This window comes from Ovis aries, chromosome 20, assembly GCF_016772045.2.
Source record: "Ovis aries strain OAR_USU_Benz2616 breed Rambouillet chromosome 20, ARS-UI_Ramb_v3.0, whole genome shotgun sequence".
NCBI classification, from domain to species: Eukaryota; Metazoa; Chordata; class Mammalia; order Artiodactyla; family Bovidae; genus Ovis; species Ovis aries.
In genome coordinates this window covers 15,384,881-15,404,067 of record NC_056073.1, presented here as the reverse complement: position 1 = coordinate 15,404,067, position 19,187 = coordinate 15,384,881, and the positions used below count along the sequence as shown (strand labels likewise).

The window sequence follows — 19,187 nt, the reverse complement described above, 5'->3', positions numbered from 1 at the left end:
TAGCGCCTCGGGCTCTAGCCGGGCTCAGCTCAAGTTAGTTAGGCGTTGATGGGGAGCGCAAGGCTGGAGCGCTGCCGGGGTGACCGCAGCTCGGGGAGAAGTGTTTGCGGGGGGCCTGTCTGGGAAGATGCCACAGTCCTGGGTCTGAGGAGGGGGTCCTACTTGGTTATCCCGGGACACTCTTCCCAGGCGATCTCCGAACCCTGCTGCCGCCTTCTCTCCTCCCCTGTACGGTGAGGCGGGGCTCTCTTCAAATGGGGCGAATAAAGATACCCACAGGGTCGGCCCCCCACCCTCCGGCACCGGCGCACAAAATCACAAGAGGCCGTTTCTAGACGCTCTCAAGTCCCCAAGAAGTTTTCCTCTCGAATCTCCCAGCCGACCCAGGGATGGAGGAAAGGAGACGACTGGCCCCGGAACCTCCGAGATGCGACCCCAGCAAACCGAGTCCCCTCCTCATCCAAGGAGACGCGGCGAGGTGGACTGCGGTCTCCCCCGTCCCCATCTGTCTGCCTCCGGCGCGTCTTGGGGAGTCCTGGACACACTGGGGTTGGGGGAGCCCACTTCACCACTTCCCTCCCCGGCTCAGCAAAGTCTAGGCCGAGAAGTACTCTTTGTCTTACCCGGGGAGTGGGGGGGGTGCGCCGGTCGCTCCCCCGGACACCCCATTCCCCGTGGCTAGGCCGGGAGGGGGCCGGTCCTAGATTCTTGGGGGGATGGCGGGCCTTAATAGCCTTTCCAGCCCCCCACCCCCACCCCGGCCGACCTCCGCTGCCCACCCCCCGCCGCCGCGCCGTAGACCCCACCTGTTCCCCAGGCAGCTCCCGGCCGCGGGGGCCTGAGCCGGGGGCGGGGTGTCGCGGCCCCGCGGGGTCAGGGCGCCGCAGCCGGCCCCGGCTGGAACAAAGTGCGCCGGCCTGGGCCCGGCTCCTCCCGGCGCCCGGCGCGTCTCCGGCGGGCAGTTTGCAAACACAAAGTGAGCCAGTGAGCGGGCGAGAGAGTGCGCGAGCGAGGGAGTTGGGCTGGTCGCCGGCCCAGCCCCCACCCGCGTCCCCGGGCTCGGCCGGCCACCTACCTGTCCGGCCCGGCCGCTCCGTGCGGGCTCCGGCCCGTCAGCCCGCGCGGGGCATGGGGCTCGCTCGGGTCGCCGCCCGGGCCCGCCGCCGCCGCCGCCTGCTGGGGCTGCCCCTCCGCGCCGCCCGGCGCCGCGCAGCTCCCGGGCGCCCTCCCTCCGCGCCGCGCCGGCCGGCCGCCCGCCGCGCGCCCTAGCCTCGCCGGGGCATCGCACTTTGGGGGCGGCTCGGCTCGCTCCGGCTCTGCTCCTCCTTCTCGATCCTCCCGCGACGCTTGTCCGCTCGCTTCGCCGCCGGGGCTCCGGGACCCCGGCGTCCCCGCCCCCGGCCCAGCCCTGGTTCCGGCCCGGGCTCCTCCCCGCCGCGCCGCCGCCGCCGCCTGCGCCGCGCCCTCTTCGCGGGTTGGGGGGGTGGGGGGCGCCCCGTCCCGGCCGCCGGCCGCACGCTCCGGTCCGTAGGGGCGGCCGGCTCCCGACTCCGAGGGGCTGCGACTGAGCCCGGGCAGCGAGTGGCTGCGAGCGGGCGGCACGCGGGCGGGGCGGGAGGGGGCGGGGGAGGCGGGGAAGGAGGGAGCGCGCCGAGAGCCAGGGAGGAGGGAGCCGGCGCGCGGCGGAGGGAGGGCAGACCAACTTCTAGCGCTACCATAATTCGCCTAAAGCAGGTGCAGCAACTTTCACCCGGCCCCGCAGCTGGCGGCGAGCGAAAGGAGACCACGTGGGCCAAACTTTAGAGGAAGAAAAAGTGGGGAAGACATAGGGCTGCGAATCTGTAAAAAGGAGGTGGGGGTGGGGGGGAATGGAGGGACTCCAGGGATTCACTCTGGCTTTGCGAATCCCAAGGCGCGCTTCGCAAACCCCAGCCTTTCTCTGGAGTCTGGAGGGACGGCCAAGCCCTTGCTCCCACACGGTTCATTGGTTCCCGGCGGGCTGTGCCCGGCGCAGGGAGTGGCCGGGGGGGCCCCAGGGGTCCGGAGCCGGTGTCCCTCCTCCCCTCCCTTCTGCGCCCCGCTGCGTAGGGCTGGGGGGCGTGTGCTTTTGAAGCTGGGTGGGGTGTGGTGGGGGGGAGACTCCCCTGGGCTTTGTGAAACGGTCACCCCGGGCGCGCGCCGCCTCCCTCTCCGGAAGGGGAATTTCCCATAAAGTGCTCTACGAACCAGTGAAAAAGGGGCCCAAAGCCGGATCCGCGCGGGCAGAGCGGAGTGCAAAGTAGAAGCAATTATCCGGACAAATTAGATTGTAAACAAAACTCAACGTCTTTTGCCTGAGGGCGGGGAAGTGCGCAAGGAGGAACCCGAGGGATTGTGGCTGGAGCCAAGGTGTGTCTTTGGGTTGGGAGGGGGAAGTCCGGATGAGGAAAGGCCCCAGATCCGAGGGGGAGGGCTGTGCTGGTAGCTGGAGCCCCACGCGCAGAGACTCGTGGAAATCTGAATAAATTCTCTCTCCGCCTTTTAACCCCAAAACATCTCCGATCTGGCTCTGTGTGTTGCAGTGACGAGAGGTGAGGGACACCTCAGAGCCTGTCACGGACTGGCCCGTGACCAAGGGAGGGCCCGGCTGTGACTGGAGGCTAGGAAGGCCTTGGCCCTAGAAGGCTCTTCTGGCCCAAATCCCCCCAGGCAGGTGGAGACTGTCAGACACGGAATGCTCCTGTGGATTGGGAGCTGCGGGTGCCTCAGGGGTGACCGGGCTGTGGCCTGGGGAGAGAGGATTTCTTGGAGAGAAGCCTTTCCAAGGGGACTTGGAAGAAAAGAGGTTTCCTCTTGGGTTCTCCTCGCTTTACTCCGTCCCTTTTCTGTGGGTGCAGATGACCAGGTGGAGCTGTCATGTGTGTGCTGCCTGTCCAGGTCCAGAACCTATGGATCTGCTCTGCATGGGGCAGGTGTGACAGGCATATTCAGGTTCTGCTGGAGCTTTTCAGATAGCAAGCTGTGAAATCGCTGGGAAGAGGACCCTGAGCGCCTTGTATGTGGGTACCACAGGTCCTTTCCAGTGTAGCAATAACAGAAGCATTACGAATAAAATAACCACAGCTAACGTTTGAGTTGAACCACATGCCAGGCATAGGACTTATTTCATCTTTGCCATAACCCTATAAGTAGACAGTCCTGTGATCTCCATTTTACAAAAAAGTTAAGTTCACCTATCTACACTTACCTGGCTGGTAAGGGATGAAACAGGATTCCAACCAGAGCTACTCCAGTGAGGCCTTTGAAGCAGTGCTGCCTGCTTGTGGGTTACCTGAGGAGTACAGTGTAGGAGGAAGGAAGTCTTTGGTGGTGTGATTCTATTTATTTTCTGTGGAGGGTCAGCTCTGGTGGGAGTCAGGGCATGTGGACGGGCCTGAGCCTGACCTGGAGTTGACAGGTCCTATGTAAGCCCAGCTGGATGATGACCATGCCCCTTGGGCCTCCCTCCCTCCTCCCTCCTTTTCCTGCAGAGATTTCTTCGGGTGGGGTGAGAACTAAGGACTTCCAATACAGAAGATGCAATGAGGTGACGTCCAGTGGGTTTCTCCAGCTGTTTTCTGTCTGGCTCCCTGGCCCACTGCATCCTTTCCCATCACCTTCCTGCAGCAGCCCTCTGCACCTCATACGTGGATTCACTTGCCCAAAGGGATTTCCCTAAGAAATGATTTTCAGTTTACCATTATCTCCAGGTCAGTTCAGTTCCCAGCACCCCATGAGTCACAGTAGGGAGCCCAAGGGAGGCCAAAGATCCTGTCTGGTCCTCACCTAAAAGGCAATTTAATTAGGAAACAAGGTCTTACCGAATACATATATAGAACACCCCCCCCCCCCCCGCCAGATTAAAGCAGCCGGTCCAAAGCCTTTCTGGATGCAGGGGCTCCAGAAAAAGTTTCCAAAGGGTAGCCCTTGGCTCCTAAGCAGAAGCAACTGTGAATAGGTAGGAGGGTCCTCTTTCCACCTGTCTTTGTTTCCTCAAAGGGTCCCAGGGTCAGGGCCTACGATGTGACAAGAACAAGGGCCCATGGCCTGGCCCTACCAGGGAGGCCATGATTAAGAGCACAGAGGCTGGAGTGAGGCAGCCTAGGGCTGAACTTCAGCATCTGTCACTTACCAGCTGTGTGATCTGGACAAGTTACAGGATAGAGCCACAGTTTCCTTATCCATGACCTTGGGAGAATGCCTTCTGGGGTTTGGAGGGTAGCGTGAAAAAGCCCGGGCAAAGCATCTAGCTCTGTGCCTATTCATCACATATTTTCCATAAACACTCACTTTCTGTTTTGTGAGCCCCAGTTTCCTCACCTAAAAACGAGAATACTGACTTCACAAAATTGTAGATCATACGTATGTCTGCAGCTGATACTTGTAAGCGCCTGCTGAGTGCCAGGCACTTGATTCACATGCTGTTCAGCTGCATCACCCCGGGCAAAGTGGCTCTTCTCATTTTACAGTGAGGCACTCAAGCTCAGGGGCTCCCAGGTGGCAAAGTGGTAAAAAAAAAAAAACACCCTGCCAATGCAGGAGACTTAAGAGACACGGTTCGATCCCTGGGTTGGGAAGATCCCCTGGAGGAGGAAATGGCAATCACTCCAGTATTCCTGCTAGGAAAATCCCATGGACAGAGGAGCCTGGTGGGCTACAGTCCACAGGATTGCACAGAGTCGGACACGACTGAACACACACATTACACTACTACTACTCAAGCTCAGAGAAGTCAGGCAACTTACCTCAGGTCACATACCTAGAGCGTGGTGCAGCAAGGATTCACTCTCAGGTCTTCATGCCCTGAAGAGATGCCCTTTCCCAGGGTCAGCTACCTCCCTGTTCTGGGGATGGATTGGGTTCAGTCATGTCCAACTCTTTGTGACCCCATGGACTGCAGCATGCCAGGCCTCCCTGTCCATCACCAACTCCCAGAGTTCACTCAAATTCATGTCCATTGAGTTGGTGATGCCATCCCACCATCTCATCCTCTGTCGTCCCCTTCTCCTCCTGCCTTCAATCTTTCCCAGCATCAGGGTCTTTTCCAGTGAGTCAGTTCTTTGCATCAGGTGGCCAAAGTGTTGGAGTTTCAGCTTCAGCATCAGTCCTTCCAATGAATATTCAGGACTGATTTCCTTTAGGATGGACTGGTTGGATCTCCTTGCAGTCCAAGGGACTCTCAGGAGTCTTCTCCAACACCGCAGTTCAAAAGCATCAATTCTCTGGTGCTCAGCTTTCTTTATAGTCCAACTCTCACATCCATACATGACTACTGGAAAAACCATAGCTTTGACTAGATGGACCTTGTTGGCAAAGTAATGTCTCTGCGTTTTAATATGCTGTCTAGGTTGGTCATAACTTTTCTTCCAAGGAGCAAGCGTCTTTTAATTTCATGGCTGCAATCACCATCTGCAGTGATTTTGGAGCCCCTCAAAATAAAGTCTGTCACTGTTTCCACTGTTTCCCCATCTATTTGCCATGAAGTGATGGAACCAGATGAAGTGGGTTAGTGGGCATGTTCTTAGTACCAGGCCCGACATTGGGGGTGGGGGTGCCCTCTATTCCCACAGTCCCAACACATCTAGACTCAGATATTTTATGTTTCCATTCATCTGATTGCTTGAATCTTACTTCTTTTCCCCCTTCAAAACCCTTTTTTTTTTTTTTTTTAAGGGAATTCCCTGGTAGTCCAGTGGTTAAGACTAGGCGCTTTCACTGCTGTGGGCCTGGGGTTTAACCCCTGGTTGGGGAACAAAGATCCACACAGCATAAGAACAACAACAACCCAAACTGTTTTTTAGTTAATTAAGGAATAAAACATTACCAACATAATGTAGCGGCTCAACACCTAAGTATATACTGACAGAAATGCATAATGCGTTCAGCAAAAGACAGATACTAAAATGGTTGAATGGTAGAATAGTGCCATTCAAGATAGCCATTAACAGTGAAATGGGTGAATAAATGCTGATATTCTCATGCATGGGCTAGTACTTGGTAATGAGAATGAACAAGCCATAGGCACACCCAGCAATGAGGAGAAGTCTCACAAACAATGTTGAGCATAAAAATCAGTCACGCCTTTGGCTGGAACTCCAGTCTTCCAGTAATTCACCAAAATGTCCAACACAAAGGCAAGGAGGGGCACCCACCCCTTTCTCTCTAGGCCTTTCAGAGAACATGGAGTCAGTCCTTTGACCACATACATGGGAATCTACAAAAAACAGGTGATATTATAGATATCAAGGGAATGGACACTATTAAAAAAGGAATGCCCCCAAATGGTACCATGACAAAACTGGACGAGTCTACCATGTTACCCAGCATGCTTTTGGCATCATTGTAAACAACGTAAGGGCAAGACTCTTGTCAAGAGAATTAATGTGCATATAGAGTATATAGGGGCTTCCCAGGTGGTGCTTGTGGTAAAGAACCCACCTGCCAGTACAGGAGTCCTAAGAGATGTGGGTTCGATCCCTGGGGTGGAAAGATCCCCTGGAGGCAGGCATAGAGACCCACTCTTGTCTGGAGAATCCCAAGGACAGAGGATCCTGGTGGGCTATAGTCCATGGAGTCGCAAAGAGTCAGACTCAACGGAAGTGACTTAGCATACACACGCCTAGAACATATTCAGCACTCTAAGAGCTGAGATAGCTTCCTGAAACTTGTGAAGGAAAATGATCAGGAAAAAGAGGGAAGGACTTCCCTGGTGGTCCAGTGGTTAAGGATCCACCTGCCAATGCAGGCGGGGGGATGGGTTCAATCCGTGGCCCGGGAAGATGCCGCATGCCACAGAGCAAGTGAGCCTGGGTGCCACGACTCTGAACCCTTTGAGCCTAGGGCCCGCACACCACAAGAGAGGGGAGCTCCCACTCATCGCAGCTAGAGAAAGCTCTCATGCAGCACAAAGACCCAGTGCAGCGAAAAATAAATCAATAAACGCTCCCTCCCTGCAAGAAAAAAGAAGGAAGCTAAAGAGAAAGATGCTTAGGTTCAACTGAATCGGCAGCCTGCTCCACCCAGAGAAGCACACTTCAGGAAAACCAATGGAAAGAAGCCTGAACTGTTGGAGTCCATCCCCTGTGAGTTCATGACATGATGGGTGTAAAGAATCTAAAAGACCTGGAGTGAAAAAAAAAGGCCAATCACAGAGATAAATTCTACTTATCTGAAATTCAAAAATCGATTGAGCGAAATTGACAAGATAGAACTCAGGCGAGTGGCAGCTTTAGGTGGGGGAATAACTTGGGCTTCCTGGGGGATTGGGAATACTTTGTGTTTTTTGAATTTGGGATTTGGTTACAGGGGTGTGCTCACTTTATGACAACTGAGCTGGGGTACACTTATGGTTTGTACATCTTTATGCTTAAAAAAAAAAGCCTATTAATTGTTACTGATAAAATTGAGATTCTTCAATATCCCTTTTTCCCTTTCTCAAGCCTTCCTTTGCCAGAGGTAGCCAGAGGTAAGTAAGTTTTACACTCTTAGTCACTTAGTGTGGCTTTGGTGTCCTAAAATGTTAAATAAAATGTATCCTTCTGCTCCTTGCTTTTACTATTTGTTGGTGGTGGTATTCTTTACTAAATTTCATGTTGCTGAGGTTAATTCAGGTTTGCTACGAGCATCTCTGGGTCATTAATTGAAAAGACTGATGAAGATCGTTCTGTCACATCTGTGTGCTCCCGTTTCTTTACCCAGCCTCCCAGTGACAGTTGGGTTGTTTGGCTGTTGTGGCCACGCTGCAGTGGGCTTCCTTTGAGCAGTGTACCCCCGCCCCAACGCCACCCCCCCCCCCCCCCCCCCCCACCAGGGCCTTCTGCTTCTCTCCTTGTTTGCCTCCTGCTCAGTCAAGTTGACCTTCTTTCTCTCTGTGTTTCCTCCACTCACTCTGGAATCTTCTCCCCTCCCCATCTCCCAGCTGTCCCTCCCCACCCTGCTTCCCAATCTTTCTGACTCAGAAAGACCCAGGGTCTGTGCTGGGTAGAGGTGGGGGAGGGATGGAAGGGGGTAGCCTCTTTCTTTGCCACAAAGGCCCCTGTTCCCCAAGATAAATGACGATTTAAACAAAGAAATATTTCATTAAGAGTTGATATCTTAATGAACTGTGCCAGGAACCTCCAAGGCACTCTCCAGACTCTCCCTCTTATTAAGGGGGGCTCCTACCCTGGGGTGGGGGAGGCTTATCAGTTTACCATATTGCCCTGAGTAGAGGACCATGCAGTGTGGGAAGCTGTCCCAGGGGACTGAGGAGGAGGGGAAGGCACCCAGGCCTGGGGGTGGGGCCAGGTTGCCCTCTTGGTAGGAGACTGGCCCAGTGCTGGGCCCTGGGAGGTGTTTGCAGGGCTCACTTTTAGGCTCTCAGAGATGCATGCCTTGTCCATGGGGTGGCGGGAAGGGGACTCTGCGCTCCTTGGTGGAAAATCATTCATTAAGGAACGAGAAATGAACGATAACCTGACAAGCAGTGGACAATTTTTCCATCAATTCGAACACAGTGTCTTTGGGTGAAATGAGATGATCACCGCCCTCCCCCCGCCGGCCCCCCCACCCCAATCCCATGGAGGGATTTTCACAGACAGACAGAACAGGACATAGGCAGGGATGGGCCTAGAAAAGCGCACTTCCTCTGTCCACGCACCACAGCCAGCCATTCCCCAAGGCAGGGGTGGTGGGGAATGCCCCAGAGACAAAGAAAGGCCAGGGAGGAGTGCACAGATGAGAATCCCTTCTCTTTTCCTGCAGCTCATCCTTTAAGAGCTACCCCACTTCTTCCTTCCTCAGAAAGATGCTTCTAATTGGGACCTCTCTGACGGTCCAGTGGCTAAGACTCCAGGCTTCCAATGCAGGGGGCCCCGGGGTTCAATCCTTGGTCAGGGAACTAGATCCCACATGCCACAGCTAAGAGTTCGCAGGCCACAACTAACGAGCGCAGATCCTGCGTGCTGCAGTTGAGACCCAGCACAACCAAATAATTAAAATATTAAGAAAGAAGGAAAGAAAACCCCATAGATTTAAATCCCAATTCTGTCACTTTCTAGCCTGAAATCCTGAAGCAGCAGGGCTTAATCTCAGTTTCTTCAACTCCAGAAAAGGGAGAAAGAGGGCCTGGCAGAGATGGTGAGAGAGTGTAACACCGATAGGGTTCTCTGTGAAGGCAGCCTGTAGATCGAAGCCACGATCCGATCGGTCTCTCTTGATCACCCCAGCCCACTTCCATCTCTTTCCCTCTCCTCCTTAGCTGCTTGCGTTGGTGTGACAATGTGTTGTTGGATAATTATTATTTCATAAGCACCAAGTAACTTCAAATACATTGTTTTCTTCCTTCACTGGTTAACCGAGTATGCCTCATCTCTCTAACTAGATAATAAACTGAGGTCAGAGCCCATGATTTTAGTCATTTTGGGATTTCCTCTTACGCCCAGCCTAGTGTGTTTTGCACAGTAAACGCTTGTTGATTTGGTTTGATTATTATTCTATAGTTAAAAAAAAACAGTCTGACACCTCAGGGCAAGTCGGGGCACTGCAGGTGATAGCGAAGGAGCTGTAGAACCTCTGGCCATTCCCTGTCTTCAGTGATTGGAGGGAAAGAGCTGGGGGTCGAAGTGAGGACTTGGATTGAAAATGGGACATGATGGAACTTCTCCGGTGGTCCAGTGGTTAAGAGTCTGCCTGGCAATGCAGAGGACAGGGGTTCGATCCCTGGTCCGGGAGGATCCCGCATATTGAGCCCACGCTCTGGAGTCTGTGCTCCGAAACGAGAGGAGCCACTGGGGTGAGAAGGCGCACACGCTGCAACTAGAGCATAGCCCCTACTCTCTGCCGCTGGAGAAAGCCCACACACAGCAACGAAGACCCAGCACAGCCAAAAATAAAACAAGTAAAATTTTGAAAATGGGACAAGACGGCATCCTCACTCCCTCGGGGCTGTTGCTGCCTCCATGTGCCTCCCGCTCTTTCCATCGCCGCTTGCTGCGCCCTTTCTGCGTGTCTACCGTTGGAGATGCCTTCAGAACTCTGTACTCAGAAAGGGAAACATTCTTTCCCTGAGGAAACTGGAGGGCCTGGGGTTTGGGGTCTCGGTCACTGGAGGGTGAGGTGGGATATGAAGGAGGAAAGTCAAAACCAAGATGGCCTCACACTGGAAATAGCCATTACCTATTGAGTATCTGTTTATCAGGCATTTTTCATATGTATCGCTGATCCTCACGGTAGTCCTAGTGTTGAATTTTATTTCATTTGTTTTTAAAGAGGAAGCAGTTCCCCAAATGGCAGAGGCAATCGATATAGGGTGGGTAGAGGGGAAAGAAGTGACAGTCTTATTTTATTTATGTATTTACTTGGCTGCCCTGGGTCCTAGTTGCGGTACTCAGGATCTTCCATCTTCATTGCGGCATGCTGGATCTTTAGTTGCGGTGTGCAAACTCTTAATTGCATCATGTGGGATCTAATTCCCTGACCAGGGATCGAACCCAGCCCCCCTGCATTGGGAGTGCAGAGTCTTAGCCACTGGAGCCCCCTGCATTGGGAGAGTGGAATCTTAGCTACTGGACTGCTGGGGAAGTCCCAAGAGCATTTTCGTAAGTCACTGATTGTGTGTGGCATCTGGCAGGGCCGGTGGAGTGGGGCTCACACACTTTTCTGGGCTTCCTCACTCTGGTTGGAGTCCACTCCATACCGGGCCAGGACTCCAGGGCTCTCCTCCTTCCCAGTTCTCCTGCATCCCCTCTTCTTTCTGGTCTTCTCTCTTCCAGATTCTTTTGCTCTTGACCCCTGACCCTCCAGTCCTCAAGACCTCGCTCATGGTTGCTGGGCAGCAGGAATTCCCCAGAGCCAGGCATCCAGAGGCTGGAGTGAGGCTGAATCTTCTTCAGAGAAGAACCAACTGTGCACCAGTCTCTGTGTAAAGCGTTCTTTATCAGTGACGTCATTTCACCTCCCGACCACCCTTTGGGATGATATAGTGGATGCTGTGGGTGCCCTGTCTGTGTGCCCTCACCCTGCTCTCATCACTTATACCCCTAAGGCTTCCTACCTGCCTAACTTTGCCTGAGGGCTTCCTCTGGGCTTTGGATCATTCTTTGCCTGTATGTGGGAGACCAGAAGTGCTGGGAATTTAACACCATCCAAGGGAGCCCTGAACCCATGATGGAAGGGCTGCAGCTGCTGCTGCTAAGTCGCTTCAGTCGTGTCCGACTCTGAGACCCTATAGATGGCAGCCCACCAGGCTCCCCCCTCCCTGGGATTCTCCAGGCAAGAACACCGGAGTGGGTTGCCATTTCCTTCTCCAATGCATGAAACTGAAAAGTGAAAGTGAAGTCGCTCAGTTGTGTCCAACTCTTAGCGACCCCATGGACCGCAGCCCACCAGGCTCCTCCGCCCATGGGATTTTCCAGGCAAGAGTACTGGAGTGGGGTGCCATTGCCTTCTCCGGATGGAAGGGCAGTGGTATATAAATAACCCTCCTCCTTCACCTCTGTGCTGGGGTCACCTAGGTGTGAAATCTACACACACTTCCAGGGTTTCCCAGCAGGAACCCACCTGAGGAGCTGTCTTGATGACCAACCTGATTGTGTTTCTTCCTCTCTTTATCTTACTCCCCTACTTCTCTACTGGTGTTTCCTTTACCACCTAAATCACTCATGTACACTGGAATCGTGGTCTCAGGATACCCGCTTCTGGGGGAACCCAGCCTAAGTCAGGTGGGTACCATCATCCTCATTTTACAAATGAGAAGACTCAAAGCTTTGAGAGGTTGAAACTCACAACCAGTTTCACAATTCTGTAAGGGAAGTGCCTACATTCATACCCTGGCTTGTTAGATGCCAGAACATCCACTCCACTTCATTGCTCTGCCATATGCCTTCTTTTAAAAAAATTTCTTAATTAAAAAAGCTTTGGAGGATAATTGCTGTATCATGTTGTGTTAGTTTCTGCTGTACAACAACGTGAATCAGCCATTTGTATATATATATCTCCTCCCTCTTGAGCCTCCCTCCGAACCCACCCCATCCCACCCTCTAGGTCATCACAGAGCTCCCTGTGACGTGTAGCGGCTTCCCACTAGCTCTCTGTTTTACACATGGTAGTCTATATATGTCAGAGCTATTCTCTCAATTCATCCCGCCCTCCCCTTTATTGCTCAACTGTATGCCTTCTTGAGGGCCCTGCCGCTCTGCCCCCAAAGTCTGGGGAGCAGGGTGGATAGGCTGTGCACTGGCTGGAAACGGAGGGTGTTTCCAGGTCACCCAGCCCTCCCTGCTTCCCTGTGGGCCCCTGGCCAGGAATCAGAGCCAGTTCCTGGATCATGGACAGAAAGAGAAGAGAACACCCACAAGACTGCCTACAGGATGAATGGGAAAAAGTGAATGCCACTTGGAGTGCTAGAAAAGAAGAGAGAGCCAGACGTACGAAGGCTGATGGACTCGGGACTGAGGACTCCTCTGAGTCTTTGCCTGGGATCAGACTTCCCTACATGCAGCAGCCCCTGTAAAGAGGAGGATTAGGGGTGAGAGGTGGGAAGAGATGTCTTGATAGTGGAGTTTGCTCAGCCTCAGACTCTGAAAAGTCCCTTTCTGGGAATCTCAGGCACAGGGAGAAATTGGCCAGTGTCTTCCTTGAGTATGAAGATGGGCACTTTGTGGGGGTGACCTAAGCCCCGCAAAGACAAAATTTCATGGACAGAACATCATGCAATTTTTTACTTGGTTGGGTTTCATGACACCTTTGTCTTAGTTTACGTTCTAGAAGCAGACTCTGACGCAAGAGTTAGAGCTCGAGTTGGGAGTGGAAAAGTGGGGGACTGGGGAGACAGGAGGCCCACATCAGGAGTGTTAGCATGTACTGTGAGTGAGAGGGGCATGGTCCCACTGGGGAACCGCAGAAGACATTTGAGACATGCTTCTAGTTGTCCATATGATAAGGCAAGAAAGTTGGGGTATTTATCCACCAACTCCCTCTTTGCCATAGTTGGAAGACTGCTTCCAGATACAATAATTCTCCAACACTTCGAAATTGTCCTAGGCTTGAGCCAAGGGTGTTTCCATGGCCAGAAAGAGGGAAAAAAATAACCCTCAGGCAAAGGGCAGGTGTTGGCAGCAACCAACCTTCTTCATTTGGAGGTAAGTGCCGAGAGACATTGCAGAAAGCCAGCGCTGGCCACACTCTGCCCTCCTCCTTGACGTCTCCTCTTCATGTGCCTTTGTGGGTTTGCATCATCTCCTTGAATGCTTGGGGTTCTCAAGGCTTCTGACCCATGGCTCTCCTCAAGCTACATGTCCCCCTGGACAATCCTGTGTACTCCCATGCGTTTAACTACCGTCTGAGTTGGTCCAAGTTGTCTTGGACTTCCCTCCACCCCTACCCGACGTCTGTGAGCCTCCAGTGCTGGCGTTCCCAACGTGTCCCAGACCCAAATTATCATCTGTATCCAAAGACATGCCCTCCCTCTGCATCTTCTCCTCCGTGGTGGCATCAGAACCCACTCAGTCACTTTAGAAACTATTACTAGAAATCACCCCTTGAGTCTCCCCAGCCCTTCCTTTTCACATCCAGTCTCCAGGTCTTGTGGATGTGGCTTCCAAAATGATTCTGAGAGTCATACCCTCTGCTCCGTCCTCACTCCTACTGCTGGACCCTCATCATCTTCTACTTGGGGTGTTCCAGTAGCCTCCTGACGACTCCCGTTTCCAACCTTATCCCCAACCTGTGCCTCCTTCTAGCTCCTCTTCCACACTGGTCAAAGAGTTCAGTCTACAATGCCAACCTGAACTTTCGATATCTTGTTCAAGACCCATGCCTGAAGGGCCAACCAATTTCAAGCATGTTGGTCTGGTGTATCTTTCTTGGACCTTCGATCCCTTCCCTGGCCGCTCCCAGCTCTGCTTTGTTCTTGTGGTGTGTGTGCCGTGCTCTTTCCTCTCAGGCTGTGCCCTCTGCTTGGAATACTTTTTTTTTTTTTTTTTCCAACTTGTTTTCATTGCTGACTCTACGACCCAGCTTAGATGCTACCTTCTCTCAGAAGTTCTCCTTGAATGCTCCAAGCTGGATTAGACGCTCTTCTTTTGTGCTCTTACACTGGTGCAAGCATCAGAAAATCCACTGCAAATGGGCTTAAATAAATAGACTGACTCGTGTAACTGCGTCAAGGGGTAGGGCCTGCTGCAGGTGACGTGTGATCCAGGGGCTTAAGAAACGACGCTGCAGTAGTCTCCGTATTGCTAACTCTGCCTTACCCTGGGTGGGCTTCATTCTTAGAGTCCTTGGAGGGAGTCCCATAACTTCAGACTCACATCCTGCCCAGTTCAGTGCAGTGAACTGTTCAAGCAAATGCTGACTTGTTGAGACCTGTCTCAGAAGTTACTTGTTCCTCCTCAAATCAATCAAAATGTCCGAGGGCTTAGAGCACTCTACTTCAGCAGTTGGTAAACTATGGCCAGCTTGTTCTGTAGTGGCAGAGTTCAGTAATGGAGGAAGAAAGGAGCAAACGTTTTCTATAAAAAGATAGATAGTAAATATTTTAGGTTTGGTGGGCTGAAGCAAAAATCAAGGATATTATGTAGCGACCAATGTAATAAGACAGAAAACAAATTTCCACAAAATTTTTATGGATGGAATTACAATAATAATCGAGTACAATTTTTGGTAATAAATGGTCTGCTAGTGAGAAAAAAGGGATTTTTTTGGTTGAGGGGTGGGATAACATTTTGCTTAGTTGGAGTTCAAAGTTAATGCTCCTTACTATCAGGTCGATGGCAAACATTCATCTGTAAAAATTACTCTTAGTTCACAGACTGGGGCCTGTGAACAAACCCCCCACAAACTCAGGCAGGGGTCTTTCCTGGTGGTCCAGTGGTTAAGACTCTGCGATTCTACTGCAAGGGGCGTGGGTTTGATCCCTGGTCGGGGAACTAAGATTCTGGATGCCTCGTGGTGCAGCCAAAAAATTAAAAAGAACAAACAACAACAACAAAAACAACAGGCAGGATTTGGTCTGGAGGCCAAAGTTTGCAGACCCCTCCCCTGAATGAAATCAAACTATTATCAAGCTAAAGGAAGAGACCTGGGAAGCTGGAGAAGGAGACAGCAAACCACCTTGATGGTGGAGATAACATCAGTGCCACAGGGCCTCAGGTGTGGGGCTACCTTTGTGATTCGCCATTCACAAAGGCAGGCTATGGGATATTTTATCAGACATTTCTTTTAAGACTAGTTCAAGTCCACTAAGCCTCAGGAACCTGATGCCATCCCTAAAACATAGGCAGGGCAAAGGTGGTTGTACCCTTTCAACAGAAGGGAAATGATGCTCAGAGAAGAGTGACTCATCTGAGGTTTCCCAGCAAGGCCTCTCTGAGATACCTTTGAGGATTCTAAGACGTGAGCCTTGGGACGGGTGCTTTGCTGAGTGAGTAACTGAACAGTTATGGTATGCCCTAGTTAGAGGGCAGAGGCTGGGCCAGCAGCAGTACAGGCTAGTCTAGACATGTCCTGGGAGGCTAGGTCTCTGGAGTACTCTGTGACATCCAAGGATCAGTCTCCTGGGATGGGCATGGTCAACACATTTTCTCAGGAACCCAGCTCTATTTCAAGAGTCTCTGGGCTTAGGCCTGTCTCCCAAGGAGGACAGGTGATATCAGCCTGGTAGTCCTGAGCTGGAGGGAAATTAGGCTGCAGGCAAGAATGCCCAGGACACAGACAACAAATTTGACCCCTCGCCTGTTGCCTCCAGCCTCCGGGCCTGGCCCCATCTGTCCCCGAAGAGCACTCTGGTGACTGCGGGCTAGGGTGTGGTTTAAACCTTGATTTGGGGATGACCCCAAGGTGGGGACAGGCTGTGGGCCGCCCTCCTCCGGGGCTGACCTGGCCTCAGGCAGGGCTGTCCACTGCCAGGAAAGGGCCTGCAGGAGGGCAGAGGCAGCCAGAAATGAAGGATGGTTGCTGGGGTCCTTTCCAGGATATATGCACAATGATATATGGATACCGATTGTGTGGGCACCGGTACCAACACATATACACTCACTGGCCTCACACGTGTATTTACACACTCCCATAGGCAGACACTCACTGGCCTCACACTCCCATAGGCAGACACTCACTGGCCTCACGCGTGTATTTACACACTCCCATAGGCAGATGGCCACACCCTGCCCATCTTCACTACCAGGATCTCACACTCACACCCTCACATACTCCTATGGTTTCCCACACTTATATACACACCCCCATGCTCACACACACCAGTATTAGTTTCCTAGCTCTGCCATCACAGAGCACCACACACTGGATGACTGGAAACAGCAGGATTTGGTTCTTGTCTCACGGTTTTGGAGGCTAGACACCAAAACCACGGTTCTGGCTGAGATCCGCAGGGTGGCTCCTTCTCTGATTCTTGCTAGTTTCTGTCAGCCTCAGGCATCCCTTGGCTTGCAGCTGCCTCGCTCCAATGTCTGCCTCCAGCGTCACGCAGACGTGGGTTTCTGTGTTTCCACACGGACACCTCTGTTTCAGGGCACTCGTCATTGCATGAGGGGCCACTTGACTCCGGTGTAACCTCGTCTGAACGGATTATATCTGCCGTGGCCCTGTTTCCAAGTGTAAAGTCATATTCTGAGGTGCTGGGGGTTAGGACCTCAATATATCTCTTTTGAGGGGGACACATTTGACCCATGACAACATCTTACAGCCATAAAAATCTCACATGTACGTATTATATCCCCACAGTGGCACACAGATGTATATGCTCAAAGTCACACAGACACATGTTCACACGTTCTCACGGTCACAGGATGACACATACCCACATACGCCACCAGGATCACACACACACACATCCCTACCGGGATCACACACACACTCTCTCTGCTTCAGTCTCCTGGTGTTACACACCCCTCACAGTTGCTCCTTCCTGCGCCTGCATGCCCGGCCTCCCTCTGACACATTCCTCACCCCACCCTGGGGCCACACTCGGAGGCCACCCCGCGGGGGTCATGCTCTGAGACCCACACTTGGCTTGTACCTCTCACATCCTCTCCCACCCACACAGTCTCTCCGGTTCTGACTCCTCCTCCAGCCAGCATGCTCAATCCCCAAGCAACCCTCAGGGTCCGGGAGGCAGCAGCCAGCCAGGGCGGGGTTGGGGAGGTCCCCCTGCCCTGCTGCAGCCGGGCACCAGGTGGAGAGCCCCCTGCCGGCTGGGGCCTGGAGCCCCCCCGAGCAAGCCTTCTCCATCTTGGACTCCCACTCTTCCCTCTCTGGGGCAGACAGACAGACAGACACACGGACACATATACGTACGCTCTCACGCTCAGCCCCGTGCCCCTCCGGCAGCCCCACGGCAGCAGTCTGTTCCTCATTATGGGCCAATGCGCCTGTTTACTCACCCAGCTGGAGATGGTTAGAGAGTGATAAATAATGAAAGAGAAAACAGGCTTTTCCCCTCTGCGGCTTCTATTTATGTAACATGTGTCACAGCTCACTCACAGACTTTGTTTCAGAGCTGGTTGCAGGAAATAGTTTATTTTTTCCGGACGGTGGCTTGGGGGGCGGGGTGAGGGGGCTCGGGGTTTGGGTTTCTGGTCTCACGCCCATGGGAGTTTCGGGATCTGGTTCCCAGAGTCGTCTTCCCCTGGTGCCGCCCCTCCCCGCCTCCCCCTTCCCCCACGACAGCTCCGAGGCCGACGTCATGGCTCAAGGCTGCCTCAGAACTGGGTTTTCTGATTCCACTGATTTGCAAGGAGGTAGGGTGGTTGGGGGCCCCTCCCAGCTGCCTGTGAAACCCCTCAAACAGATGGGTTTAAGAGCCACACAGCTTGAGGCTAGGACTCCTTGAAAGGAGTAGGTGTGACAGGGGGTTTCCCAGGTAGCCTGCACCTGTTAGGGAGGAGGGTACACAAGAATCCGTTCTGTTAGATATCAATAATAGGGACTTCCTTGGTGGTCCAGTGGTTGAGAATCTGCCTTGCAATGCAGGGGACGTGGGTTCGATCCCTGATTTGGGAACTAAGGTCCCACCTGCTCGGAGCAACTAAGCCTGAGTGCAGCAACGACTGAGCCCAAGCACCACAATCAGAGAGTCCAAGCGCGGCAACCAAAGATCTCACGTGCCGCAATTGACACTCGGCGCAGCCAAGTAAATGACATTTTAGAACACGGATCATAGATCCATGCCCTGTATCCACTTAGCCCTTTCGTGTCCATGGTCTATCTGAGGCTTCGTCACTTTCAGCGGCTCCTTCCCAGGTGAGAGAGATTGAGGAACGGGAACCCAGAGGGACTGACTGGCGCCTTGGTCTGCTCACCTGGTTGTGAAGAGCCAGGACTTCAAACTCACCCCACTCACCATCTCCCCTCTCCCAGCGCATGTGGGAGTGTTTACTATGGTGTGGGGGCTTGGAATGTAGTGGATGTGAGCTGTCAGAGGTCTGAGAGTGGGCTGCCTCCCCATCCTTCCCCTAGGACCAAGGCGGGCATCCTTTGAGAGATGCTCTGGGGAGGGAAGAAGCGGCACGAAGTGGTACTGCTTCTTGACCCCCCAGTGCAGAGAGGGCTTTGGGAGGTTTAAAGACAACCTGCCCCCTTGCAGCCTGTCTCTTTTGCCAGGGCAGGGAGCCCATGCCTTATTTGACATGGAGCCTCATTGTGGGGGTGGTCCCAGGCCACTTGTTGGGGGAACCCCAGAAGGTATCGACCTCTGAGGAATGCAGGGTCTCCTTGGAAGATGGGCTGAGAGGCCCCAACCCCAGCAGACTTGGTGTGTGAATGCGAGTGTGTGTGTGTGCGTGCACAGATGACACAGGGTCAGTCCTAGTGGCCTCGGGGATCTTTTCGGGAACCGCTCCACAGGGAATCTCCTAGGGAGAAGAGGCCACATTCCCAAGACAAGGATTTTTGAACGGGTGTCTGACAAGCATAAGAACACACAGTGAGGACTCAGTGAAAAAGAGAAAAAGCGTGATGGAGGTGGTTTTCAAATTTACTGGGTGTCAGGATCCCAAGAGACTTAGTTCAACGCTGATGCCCAGGCTCACACCTGGGTGTTAGTTCAGAAGGTGGAGAGTGTCCAGCAGTCGACATGGCTGACAAGGTCCTGGGAGTTCTGAGATGGGTGGTTTCCCAGAGGCTTGGAGACAGCACCGTCGTCCTCAGTGGCTCAGGAGGCACCCCGCTCCAGCCCC

The 19,187-nt window shown here is 53.2% G+C and overlaps 1 protein-coding gene and 1 long non-coding RNA gene across 5 annotated transcripts in view; both read right to left on the bottom strand.

Moving 5' to 3' along the window:
• The window catches only part of FOXP4 (forkhead box P4), a 51,518-nt gene extending 49,952 nt beyond the window's left edge, over positions 1-1,566 (bottom strand). For all 4 annotated transcript variants that reach the window (XM_027959210.3, XM_027959212.3, XM_027959211.3 and 1 more), the window contains exon 1: positions 1,076-1,566. The gene's annotated coding sequence lies outside the window, so the exon portion shown is untranslated. The remainder of the gene's footprint in view (positions 1-1,075) is intronic.
• An 11,135-nt stretch (positions 1,567-12,701) lies between these two features.
• On the bottom strand, positions 12,702-17,338 carry LOC132658298 (uncharacterized). The gene is made up of 2 exons (XR_009597715.1): positions 17,308-17,338; positions 12,702-14,507 (listed from the first exon to the last, which is right to left on the bottom strand). It is a non-coding gene; the product is annotated as an uncharacterized LOC132658298 (long non-coding RNA).
• Positions 17,339-19,187: the final 1,849 nt, after the last annotated feature.